This window comes from Drosophila rhopaloa, unplaced genomic scaffold (assembly GCF_018152115.1).
Source record: "Drosophila rhopaloa isolate 14029-0021.01 unplaced genomic scaffold, ASM1815211v1 contig_189, whole genome shotgun sequence".
Classification (NCBI taxonomy): Eukaryota; Metazoa; Arthropoda; class Insecta; order Diptera; family Drosophilidae; genus Drosophila; species Drosophila rhopaloa.
The window spans coordinates 88,367-102,423 of NW_025335071.1; the positions used below are offsets into that span (position 1 = coordinate 88,367).

Below are 14,057 nucleotides of genomic sequence, written 5' to 3' on the forward strand. Positions count from 1 at the left end.
TGTTTTCATGAAGGACAAAAAGTCCATCATACTTTGTTGTAAAGTTTCGATGTTTTTATTCTGCTTAGAGTCTCGAGCTTGTGGCTACGCAGATTCATCGAAGCCTGCAGTTGTTTCTAGTGTGTCCATATTCCTGGCAGTTTGTGCATTGCAGCGGACCGTTACGCTTATGCGGTTCTTCAACAGAAATCCTTCTATGCAACAGGAATTGCAGTTTGTAGATCGGGTGCACTTGGTTTTTCTTCATGGCTCTGCTTTATGGCTCCAGTTCGACTTTAAATAGTGGTTGCGGCTTTTTATTTCTGTTTATTATATTAATAATAATATCTTTTGCGAAAAAAAAATTTTTTTCAATGCCTCTATTATCTTAGTGGTGGAAACGTCGGGCTTATGCCCTTTAGCATTACTTGCACTCCCTTCCTGCTCTTGAGCTGATACGTGTAGTATGGTTTGTATACCTTTGCGGGGGGTATTATAATTGCAGTCAAAATTTCGAATCGCAGTGAAGGAGACATTTCCGACCCTATAAAGTATATATATTCTTAATCAGCATCACCAGGAGAGTCGATCTAGCCATTTTAAAGCTATCTGCTTGAAACTTTCCCAAAAGTTGTCTTTCTATTGGAGGTAGTATATATGTCGAAACGAGCCAGATCGGGCGACTTATCATATAGCTCCTATAGGAACAATCGGAAAAAAAATTCAACAAAATTATTACTGTTGTTATACCCTTGAAGAGGGTATTATAATTTTGGTCAGAAGTTTGTAGCGCAGTAAAGAAGACGTTTCCGACCTTATAAAGTATATATATTCTTGATCAGGATCAATAAGGGATTCGATATAGCCATGTCCGTCTGTCCGTCCGTCCGTCTGTCCCTCTGTTTCAATACCGTTTGCGAGCTCAATTTAATAGCTAGCGATCTGAAACTTTCACAGTCGTCCTAAAACATGTGTACGCAGATCAAGTTTGAAAACCGCCCCGATCGGATGTCTATATCCTATAGCTCCCATAGGAACAATCGGATATTACTTGCAAGAATGGAAGATATTTTGCGCAGTGTAAAAGCTATTAACATAAATCTTTCCAAATCTTATATTTTTATGCATACCTTGATCAGGATAAAAGCGCTTGACAATCGGACGTCTATATCCTATAGCTCCCATAAAAACAATTGGGTGAAATCGGTTAAAATTTAATGACTTTTAGGATATTTCTCACAGTATATAAGCAATTGACATGAATCTTTCCAAATCGTATTTTTTTATGCATACCTTGATTAGGGTAAAAGCGCGTGACGATCGGATGTCTATATCCTATAGCTCCCAATCGGTCCAAATATTTCGCGCAGTGTGTAAGCTACTGACAAAAATTTTTCCAAGTCTTATTTATTTACGCATATCTTGATTAGGGTAAAAGCGCTTGCCGATCGGACGTCTATATCTTATAGCTTCCGTAGAAAAAATTGTTAAAGGCTGCGAAAGTATCCCTTTTTTTCTATTTTTATATGACATTTTTGCAGTATAAAAGCAATTGACATCAAACGATGCAAATCTAGTTTATTCAGTTTTAGCAATTTCGGCAAAGTCTGCAAGGTTATTAAAACTTCGGCTTGCCGAAGTTAGCTTCCGTCCTCGTTTTTAATTTTTTTTTGTTCTTTGGGATTTGGTAATATTTAAATATTATGGAATTACGGTTTTAATTATATTAAAATCGGACAATAATATCATATAGCTGCCATAGAAACGATGGCAAAATGCAACGCAAAGTCGACACAGCTTCATTGTTTTTAGTAATATAGGCATAGAAATCGAAATGTAGTCGTTTTGTGATAACTGCAAGGGTATATAAACTTCGGCTAGCCGAAGTTTGCTTCCTTTCTTGTTTAGTCTCATCCAGGTCTGTTCGCTGCTTTTATTAGGGCAGTTTATTTTCTGTATATTTCCAAACATTTTATTTTGCAGGCTAAGTTTCCGTTTGATTTGGCTGTAACGATCCATGCCAGTCTGTAAAGCCGGACCCGCTTGTTGTTGTTTGTTTTTGCCGATATTGGCACTCGTACTTACAGTTGGTGTTGGCGATGCAGATGTTGACAACGCCGATGCTGGGGACGGGGTTCTACTCAAGCTCCATGGAGCGTGAGTTGGGGTGAGTAGTCCGGCAGAACAAGACCGTCCGCTTGCTCGCGAAAACACATCTACACTCTTCAAGTTGAAAGCGAAGCTTGAAAGAAATCTCGTGGTTAAGAATCTTTATTTTCTGTAATTGTATACCTGTTACAGAGGACCAGGCTTCCTTTCCAGAAATTGAAGCATTTGCCAGACATGGAAATATCCATATCCTTTCTCATTGTCCTTTGAGACCACCTATTGCGTGAAGCAAATGCAAAACTTTCTTATAATCTCAAGGAGCATTAAAAAGGCTATTATTTCCCATAAGATAATTGTATCAAAAACTGTTATTTGCAAGGAAAAAAATTAGCAAAAATGTATGGAGAAATAAGAATGGGAAAGTGGTCGCTTCCATTAAGGTCGTCGATCATCTTATTTCATTGGCAATGTTGGCAGTGACGAGAGAAAGATCGATATGTGTAAATGAGTTTTGTGTTAAATAAAGAGTCGGTCATTTGACATTTAAAAGATTATAATCAGAGCGGTCTACAAATATTGCAACGAACTTTTCTTTAGAGTTAGCTTTTATTTATTGAATCCTCTTACGAGACTAATAATAAGTGTATCAAATCTTATCATTAACTTAAGTTAACAGTCATATTGACTGGTACAGAGTTAGGCGGCCCTAAACACAATTTCTGGGTTGGGAGGTCCAGCGACGGCTGGCGGGTTCTGCTGGATCCCCGAGTCAATTCCGAGCGAGCGATTTTGAGTGCGCAGATAGCTTTTCTTTGTAAGACACTTTTTGTTTCCCGATTTCGTTTTACTGCGAGGATGCCAAGGACCCTGTGCATGTGATAGTAGTCAGGATTTTTGACTGTAAGCGCTCTAAAATGTCTATGTTGTTGCTGCTCCCGTTCCCCCACAGCTGGATCCATAAATCCAGATGGGTTTAAAGGGGTCTTGTAGTCTAGAGGCTCAAATTTCGAGCTTTTTTACAATTAATAAAAAAAATCACTATATATTTTTACTATCCGTTTTTTATCATTTGTTTAATAAACTTAGAAGAGAACATAGAAAAAATTTTAAAAAAAATTTGTTTTTTATCGAGTTATTCGTCCTTGAAGAAGAGGCCGTGTCCTCGTCGCCATGATTTCTCCCGTTGTCTTCATCTGAAAAATAAAACAACAATAGATTCTTAATGAGTACTAATGTCGCTTGAAGCAGCAAAACTAAAAAAAAATTGTTTTTCATAAAATGGCGGCTACTCAAATAAATGATCAATTTTTTCACTAATTTTAAATTTTTTCCAAATTTTTAAAAAAATTTTTTAAATTTCAAATTGGTTGCAGCGATAAATTTATATTTAAAGAATATTAATGCCAAATTTCAAGTAATTCGACTGATTAGAGATTGATTGAGATATTGTGGCTAACGCTTAAAAAAAGTAGTTTCTAGAAAATCGCGTTTAAAGTTTTACGTTAAGTTTCGGGCAGCGTAACTGATAGAATATTATGTATAACTTACATTCTCTGAATCAGCTATCCCAGCTCCATACCATGACCTTTAAACGATTAGTGTAGTATACTAGAAATAAGGGTATTGTTATAGAAAGAAGGAGAGAAAGTTATTCAAACTCAGGTAGCCCGGGCCTCCAGCCAACTATTGTTCCAGTTTACTCAACCGGCTATAACTTTGAAAATAATTTGAGTTTTGAAAATCCTTTTACGGAGATATTTTTGAATATCAAAACTATCGAATTATGAAAAAAAAATTGTTAGATTTTTTTTAATTTCTAGACTAGAATACCTAGAATACCTGTCTAGGCACAGTGCTGATCGAGCGTTCATAATCCAGTCGAGTCCGCTGGCTTTTAGTTTAAAGTGCAGCTACTTGCATTCGATGTGCGGTGTGCTTAAAGGCATTTTCCAAACAATTTAGACAAACAAGACACTAGGCTTATTGGTCTGTACGATTTGTGTGTGATTTGTGTGATTTTTTCCGGTCTTCAATGTCATTATGATGATAGATTTTTTCCACTTCTTTGGGAAGTGGCCGAGAGTAATGATCCCATAAAAGAGTTTATAACCGACCTCAAAAGCACAGTTTGGAAGTTCGTTTCAGCACTGTCTCCGTCGCTTCGGGCCCAGCATCCTGATGAGTTTCTTGTCGGGGTAATCGTTTCGATCGGAGCGCTTAAATTTGGGTGAACCATCCATAGGGGATTATTTTTACCAGTTGCCGAGAGGTAATGTAACGCAGCTGTGTTTTTTGTCCTTGTTGCTGGAGAACAAGGTTACTTTGGTCTGCTAAGCAAGTCGCATATGCCTCTTTTCACGCATCAGCTTTGCTGATTGGATTTATAGTATTTGTTTGCTTGTACTTCCTTCCCTTATGGTGTGGAGATTTTGGCTGCTGAACGAGTACGTCTTCCAGGGCTTCGGCAGTTCAGTCGATGTCCGATTCCATATTTAGTTGAGGGGGTTCTATGTGAGAACTCACATACTTGTTGTATTTAAGGGGTTATCCGGGTCTTGAAGCACAAAAAAAGGCCTATTTTCGTAAATTTTTTTAAAGATCTTACGACAATTTTACAAATTTAATTTATTATACATTAATGTATAACAAACAACATTGAACAACATTGTATAAAAATTTGAACAAAAAATATTAAAAAACAAGAAAGGAAAGCTAACTAACCCAGAATATTTTGTAAATTATATTCTCCAAAATTATTCATATGATGAACTCTTAATACTCATAAAAAGTCCCAACTTCTTACTTAACTTTAAAACCACCAAAGTTATGGCATTTCCAATCGTTCAGTTATATGGCAGCTATAGGATATAGTCGGATTGATTGGCCAAAAATAAAAAAAAGAAAAAAAAAATAAAAGAAAATCTCAACTTCCTAACTTAACAAACACCAAAGTTATGGCATTTCCGATCGTTCAGTTATATGTCAGCTATAGGATATATCCTTATAAAATTTAGTAGGTCGGATTGATTGGCCAAAAGTATCATCCATAGAAAATCGCAACTTCCTAACTTTACAAACTCCAAAGTTATGGCATTTCCGATCAATCAGTTGTATGGCAGCTACAGGATATAGTCGGCCGATCCCGGCCGTTCCGTCTTATATACTGCCGTCTTATATACAGCGTGCAAAGGAAAGAAGGGTGTGTGCAAAGTTTCAATTCGATATCTTTAAAACTGAGAGACTAGTTCGCGAAGAAACAGACAGACGGGCAGACATACGGACATGCTTATATCAACTCAGGAGGTGATCCTGATCGAGAATATATATACTTTATAGGGTCGGAGATGCCTCCTTCACTGCGTTGCACACTTTTGACCAAAATTATAATACCCTCTGCAAGGGTATAATGAGCCGTTGAGGCAGGCTTAAACTTGACCACACCAAAAATCGTGTCCTTGCGGTAGGTAATATCTCCGTCAATTTTTATTTGAAATCAAAAAACAAGTTTTTCTGTTAGTGTATGTGTCTGGCCTGTCTTTTGAACGAAGGATTATTTTTTTTAATTAAAAATTGAATTTTTTTGTAGCGCTTTTCATAAAACGTGTAATTTTTTACGTACATTTTTGCCATATTTTGGCCTTTAAAATGAGTTGTAATTGAAGATACAAAAAAATTCTTCATTCAACGACAACAAAAACCTTTGTAAAAGAAGTGTGCAAAAGCAGAAGTCGATCGGTGCAATAGTTTTTGAGTAAATGTGACTACCGAATTCAAAAAAGTGGTTTTGAAAAAAACGCGTTTAAAGTTTTAAAGCGGACACAAAAGGGTCGCCGTTTACCTGCTTCTGCGTGCCGCACCTGCTCGACGCCAGAGCCCGAATTGCCAGTTGTGACTCATTCGACGCGCTGGGCTTTAAATTTTTCCCATTCCTACAGTTTTTCTGCGATCGACTTGAAATTTTGCGGACAACATTCCTGACACTTTGTACTATTATATAAACAAGTTTGAAAAAGATGAATTTTTTTAAATGTGTCATGACCCGGATAACCGCTTAAGCCAGTTAGTTTTATTGCGAAGTGAGCCTGAGGGGGTGTTCGATTATTTCAGGGTTTTGAAGAAGTGTTATTAGGACAGAAGAGTGGTCTGAAGAAAGGTCAGAAAGCACTTTGGTACTTATTAGATTGCGAAATATGTTTTTTGCCAAGCGATCCCCAAGTGAGATGTAGAAATCCATGAATTGTGCTTGTTTGTAAAGCGAGGCGGGCATTAGATGGCAGCAATTGATAATTTTGTGTTACTTTATTGCACTTCTATAAATGTGGCCTGCAAGTAGTTTGTTGAAAAACTTTTGTGAAGGTAACGCAACAAGTTCTCTGATTAAGACTTCAGTTCCGCCGTTGGCTTTTCCATTCGGATGATCTATGCGGTGAAATGTATAACTTCTTGTTTGAAAGTTAAATTTGCTTGTCAGGTGCTTTTCTACCAGCAGCATAACGTCTATATGATTTTCGTTTAGGAACTGTGTTAATTCAGGGCTATATCATGAGACACCATTGGCGTTTCACATTGATATTTTTAGATTATGCATCGATTATTTAGACTGTTGTGCTACGAGCATAACAGCGTTTACATAGTCGTTTTTATGAATGCCATTAGTTCCGTTGCAGGGTCAACATCATTGTTTCCATTTTGCTATTTGGCTGTCCTGGGCCCTGCTGACAGCTTTCTTGGTGAGGCTGGAGTGGATTATCCATCCCAAATCGTAGAACATCAGCATAGTAGATGCCGTTGGAGATGACAGCTTTCTTGGTCAGGCTGGAGTGGATTATCCATCCCAAATCGTAGAACATCAGCATAGTAGATGCCGTTGGAGATATTTAGGGGACCTCCAGCTTTAGCGAAGAAGACTTCTGGCATTGTTTGTGATGCAGTTAATGAGTTCCGTGTCTTTTGTCGCATGTGACTCTTCGACTCCTTGTACACTACCCAGCCCTTATAGTTTGCCGTAAGATTTCCTCCACACTTTCCACTTTTTTTTTCTTGTTTGGGTCTTATTTATTGACAGATCACTGTACAGAATTGTGGGCGTCCCCTCAGGCTACCCAGATGGCCCGAAGTGTGCAGTATGTCATAGTGTGCATTGTCTGTGTGGTTCCTCCATTGTTATTCTGCGGTGCAATAGAGATTGCAGCACTTAGTTTTTCTTCAAGAATTTCCTGTCTGGCTTAAGGCTCGACCTTGAAGAGTGATTTTTGTTTTTGGCGGCATTTTTGGGCATTTGCTTTTTCAGTGCTGGTCACGTCAGGTTCGATTTCCTTGGACATGGCTCGAAAGTGTTCTTCATATTTTGTTTGCACCTTTGTGTCATGAATATTCCCTTCCTGGAAGTTACCAGGAATTGTTGCCCAGGGCGTTCGAGCTTTTCTACCAGATATATATTGTAGGGGGCTTGGGTTTCTTGAGATATCCTTGAGCAGGTTTGCTTTTTTTTCTCTCCACCGCTAAGAGAGCAAATCTGTTGATATTGGATCTCTCTGGCTGTTCATTGATTTTATTTTTGTTTTGTTGCCCGCTGGACTATTTTAGGGGCTAAGCATATGGTTGATTGAATCACATATAGACTGGTCATTTCATACAACGAATATGGTCACAAAATTTTTGAATCGGGAGGCCCCACAGCTGATAGCGGCAGGCCCCGGACACTTCGTGTGCCTTCGGGTTTTTTTCGCTCCCGTTCTAATTCTCATTTTGACGCTCGCGCGCTTATTACTCGAGTTCGGTCGTTCAGTCGCAGAGACGCGCATTTTGAAGAAGGTTGTCCTGCGCTTGAATTGGGCTTTGTATGTATGCGTGTTCATGCATTCTCATACAGGGGTGCATGTGTGCGATCATTTCATTTCGATGCAGCAAGAATATTTTGTCTTTTGCTACTTTTCAGACTTGGTACCCTAACAATATGGACGTATTCACTATTGGGTTAATGATAAAAATAAGAATATTATATGTTATAGTATATTTTTTAATATTTCAGCATATATTTCATCTTGGTTTACAAATTCAAATCAGTGGTAGCAGAAAAATGTTTTCCATATATGTATGCATTCCAAATAATATAAATCAATCTAATGAGATAGGTTCAGAAAACTTGAAACCAAATCAGCTTTGGTTGTTGTTCTGCGAGCGGATGGTGCCTGCATACCCTACCGACGAATTTTAGGGGTGGGGACAGAAACAAGAACGTTTTTTAGGACACTCGTTTTGAATGTTATGTTTAATGATAAATAATTTTATAATTATACCCTTGCAGAGGGTATTATAATTTCAGTCAAAAGTTTGCAACGCAGTGAAGGAGACATTTCCGACCCTATAAAGTATATATATTCTTGATCACATCACCAGGAGAGTCGATCTTTTGTCCGTTGTTTTCCAAACTAGTTAATTTTAAAAGTATCTTTTTATAATTATACCGGGAAGTTGGGATTTTCTATGGGTTTTTTTTTTGGGAAAAAAAACAAACAAATTTAATAAGGATCGGCCACTATATCTTATAGCTGCCATATAACTGAACGATTGGAAATGACATAACTTTGTGTTTTTAAAGTTAGAAGTTGGGACTTTTTATGAGGATTAAAATTTATTAATAATTTTAGTCAAAAGTTTGCAACGCAGTGAAGGAGACATTTCCGACCCTATAAAGTATATATATTCTTGATCAGGATCACCTCCTGAGTTGATATAGCCATGTCCGTCTGTCCGTCTGTCTGTTTCTACGCAAACTAGTCTCTCAGTTTTAAAGCTATCGAGTTGAAACTTTCCACCCTTTTTTTTGCACGCAGTATATAAGTCGGCCGTCGGCCGACTATATTATAGCTGCTATAACTGATTGATCGAAATGCCATACTTTGGTGTTTGTAAAGTTAGAGTTGGAATTTTCTATGGGCTATCTATTTGGCCAATCAATCCGACCTACCAAATTTCATAAGGATCGGCCGACTATATCCTAAAGCTGCTGTCTTTCTGATTGATCGGAAATGCCATAATTTGGTAGTTTGTAAAGTTAGGAAGTTGGGTTTTCTATCGGTTTTATATTTGGTCAATCAATCCGTACCAATTTCATAAGGTGCCGACTTATTTTTTTTGTTAGTTGGAAGTTGGGATTTTCTATGGGTTTTATTTTGGTGGCCGATCAATCCGACCTACCAAAGTTCATAAGGATCGGCCGACTATATCTTATAGCTGCCATATAACTGAACGATTGGAAATGCTATAACTTTGGTGTTTTTAAAGTTAAGATGTTGGGATTTTTTATGAGTATTAAGAATGCATCATATGAATAATTTTGGAGAATATAATTTACAGAGTATTCTGCAAGGGTATATCAACTTCGGCTCCGCCCGAAGTTAGCTTGCCTTTCTTGTTTATAGAATATTCTGCAAGGGTATATCAACTTCGGCTCCGCCCGAAGTTAGCTTTCCTTTCTTGTTTTTTTTTATATTAAAAATCATTAAAAGATTACTTCTTGATTTAATATAGTAATATAAATTTAAGCAAATCACTTCGAATATTTTTTTTCTGTACCTTATAGTGGTTAAACAATTTGTTATTTTCCAAGATTAAAATTATAAAATTATTATATGTACATATGTATATTTATCGGTAACTAATTCGAGCGGCGACTTTCAAGAGTAAGCAAACATAAAAATATATTCAACTAGATCATTAAATAACAACATTAAACAAAATTACACTGCGAATCAAAAAAAAAAAAATCAACCAAAACTCATTAAACATATCATTCAAAACAAGTGTCTTAAAAAATGTAAACAAAACAAAAGCCAAACAGCCGTTCTTGTTTCTGTCCCCACCCCTAAAATTCAATCGTCGGTGGGGTATGCAGGGACCATCCGCTCGCAGAACAACAACCAAAGCTGATTTGGTTTGAAGTTTTCTGAACCACTAAGCGCAGACACCGACTGCGATGTGCCCTGTTCCTATCTCATTAGATTGATTTATATTATTTGGAATACATACATATATGCAAAACATTTTTCTGCTACCACTGATTTGAATTTGTTAACCAAGATGAAATATATGCTGAAATATTAAAAAATATACTATAACATATAATATTCTTATTTTTATCATTAACCCAATAGTGAATACGTCCATATTGTTAGGGTACCAAGTCTGAAAAGTAGCAAAAGACAAAATATTCTTGCTGCATCGAAATGATGCATGAACACGTACACATTCAAAGCCCAATTCAAGCGCAGGGCAACCTTCTTCAAAATGCGCGTCTCTGCGACTGAACGACCGAACTCGAGTAATAAGCGCGCGAGCGTCAAAATGAGAATTAGAACGGGAGCGAAAAAAACCCGAAGGCACACGAAGTGTCCGGGGCCAGCCGCTACCAGCTGTGGGGCCTCCCGATTCAAAAATTTTGTGACCATATTCGTTGTATTAATTGGTTAGTGATCGAATGTAGAGATCCATTCCGGTCTGTCTGGCTTGGGCCGCTTCAGAGTTTTTAGAATTTGCTTTATTTGCAGTTGCTGCAGTCGTTGACATCGCGATTATTCGCTGAGGTTGGATGAATTGTAGCAGGGGACGGAGGTTTTACACTGCCAACTTCATGATGTGGGAGGGAGGAGAGCAAGTGGGCAAGACCGTGCCCCTTGGCTATCAACGGTCATTAGAGCCGAGTTGCTTTTTATACCCTTGCAGAGCGTATTATAAATTAAGTCAAAAGTTTGCAACGCAGTGAAGGAGACATTTCCGACCCTATAAAGTATATATATTCTTGATCAGCATCACCAGGAGAGTCAATCTAGCCATGTCCGTCTGTCTGTCTGTCTGTCCGTATGAACGCTGAGATCTCGGAAACTATAAAAGCTAGACGATTGGCATTTTGCATGTAGATTTTAGGAGTTCCTACGCAGCGCAAGTTTGTTTCAAAATGGTGCCACGCCCCCTTTAACGCCCACAATCGCCTATATACGATTTTAAAAATTTAAATATTTTGGAAAAGTAAAAATGCAGTTTTATTGTGTTTATCAATACCTATCGAAATGTAGCAGAAATTTTTCAAATCGGACCATTCGTTAAAAAGTTATGCGTGATCAAAGTTTCTATCTCCATCTCCCTCGCACTCCCTATACCTGAGTAACGGGTATCTGATAGTCGGGGCACCCGACTATAGCGTTCTCTCTTGTTTTTGGTTTGTTGTTATCGTGGTGCCCTTGGCATGTTTTTAAGATAAAATACTCACTTGAAATCGCCTGCATTTTTGGCGGTCACATCCACCTCCGTAAAATACATGCCCGTGGAGTGGCATTTTTCGAAAATTTGGAAAGGGGTAACATCAATAAAATGACGAAAAATCGACCCCAAAAATACGAAGCAAATTGAAAACACAGATTTTTAGAGAATTTAAACTCAATCATTTAGAAGTATGCTGTTAGTAAATCGGATGTCTGTAAGAAAAGTTATGGGCTTAGAAGTGCAGGTTTTAGGAGACTTTTCAGCAAAGCCATTTTTCAAAAATTTCGAAAGGGGTAACATCATTAAAATGACGAAAAATCGACCCCAAAAATACGAAGCAAATTGAAAACACAGATTTTTAGAGAATTTAAACTCAATCATTTAGAAGTATGCTGTTAGTAAATCGGATGTCTGTAAGAAAAGTTATGGGCTTAGAAGTGCAGGTTTTAGGTGACTTTTCAGCAAAGCCATTTTTCGAAAATTTGGAAAGGGGTAACATCATTAAAATGACGAAAAATCGACCCCAAAACAAGAGAGAACGCTATAGTCGGGTGCCCCGACTATCAGATACCCGTTACTCAGGTAAAGGGAGTGCGAGGGAGATGGAGATAGAAACTTTGATCACGCATAACTTTTTAACGAATGGTCCGATTTGAAAAATTTCTTCTACATTTCGATAGGTATTGATAAACACAATAACACTGCATTTTTACTTTTCCGAAATATTTAAATTTTTAAAATCGTATATAAGCGATTGTGGGCGTTAAAGGGGGCGTGGCACCATTTTGAAACAAACTTGCGCTGCGAGGAACTCCTAGAATCTGCATGCAAAATGCCAATCTTCTAGCTTTTATAGTTTCCGAGATCTCAGCGTATACGGACGGACGGACGGACATGGCTATATCGACTCGGCTAGTGACCCTGATCAAGAATATATATACTTTATAGGGTCGGAAACGCTTCCTTCTAGCTGTTACATACTTTTGCACAAATACAATATACCCTTTTACTCTACGAGTAACGGGTATAAGAAGGATATTTTCACCGCCTTTAAGAATTTTTCCTACGGAACCTATAAGATATAGACGTCCTATCATCAAGCGCCCTTGCCCTGATCAAGGTATGCGTAAATAAATAAGACTTGGAAAAATTTATGGCGATATATTCTGAAAAACATCAAGTTTGGACCGATTTCACCGTATTGTTCCTATGGGAGCTATAGGATTTACACGTCCGATCGGCACGCGCTTTTTCCTGATCAAGGTATATATAAAAAAATACGATTTGGAAAGAGTCATGTCAATAGCTTTTACACTGCGCGAAATATCATCAATTTTTGAAAGATATGTCCAATTGTCCGATTATAAGCGATAGGATATAGCCGTCCGATCGGGTCGATTTTTAAAATTGATCTGCGTACACATGTTTTAAGACGACTGTGAAAGTTTCAGATCGCTAGCTTTTAAACTGAGCTCGCAAACGGTATTGAAACAAACAAACGGACGGACGGAGGGACGGACGGACGGACGGACGGACGGACGGACGGACGGACGGACGGACGGACGGACGGACGGACAGACGGACGGACGGACGGACGGACGGACAGACGGACAGACGGACAGACGGACAGACGGACAGACGGACAGACGGACAGACGGACAGACAGACAGACAGACAGACAGACAGACAGACGGACAGACAGACAGACGGACAGACGGACAGACAGACAGACAGACGGACAGACAGACAGACAGACAGACAGACAGACAGACAGACAGACAGACAGACAGACAGACAGACAGACAGACAGACAGACAGACAGACAGACAGACAGACAGACAGACAGACAGACAGACAGACAGACAGACAGACAGACAGACAGACAGACAGACAGACAGACAGACAGACAGACAGACAGACAGACAGACAGACAGACAGACAGACAGACAGACAGACAGACAGACAGACAGACAGACAGACAGACAGACAGACAGACAGACAGACAGAGACAGACAGACAGACAGACAGACAGACAGACAGACAGACAGACAGACAGACAGACAGACAGACAGACAGACACAGACAGACAGACAGACAGACAGACAGACAGACAGACAGACAGACAGACAGACAGACAGACAGACAGACAGACAGACAGACAGACAGACAGACAGACAGACAGACAGACAGACAGACAGACAGACAGACAGACAGACAGACAGACAGACAGACAGACAGACAGACAGACAGACAGACAGACAGACAGACAGACAGACAGACAGACAGACAGACAGACAGACAGACAGACAGACAGACAGACAGACAGACAGACAGACAGACAGACAGACAGACAGACAGACAGACAGACAGACAGACAGACAGACAGACAGACAGACAGACAGACAGACAGACAGACAGACAGACAGACAGACAGACAGACAGACAGACAGACAGACAGACAGACAGACAGACAGACAGACAGACAGACAGACAGACAGACAGACAGACAGACAGACAGACAGACAGACAGACAGACAGACAGACAGACAGACAGACAGACAGACAGACAGACAGACATGGCTATATCGACTTTCCTATTGATCCTGATCAAGAATATACTTTATAGGGTCGAAAACGTCTCCTTTGTGGGGTGGTGTGACTATGTCCTTTATTTAAATTTTATCAATGAAATCATTTATTTTTGTTTT

General features: G+C 38.9%; 1 protein-coding gene across 1 annotated transcript in view; it reads left to right on the forward strand.

The window, feature by feature from the left end:
* Positions 1-14,057, forward strand: part of LOC108047685 (catenin alpha) — a 103,048-nt gene that overhangs the window by 10,602 nt on the left and 78,389 nt on the right. The gene's annotated exons all lie outside the window — the stretch shown is intronic.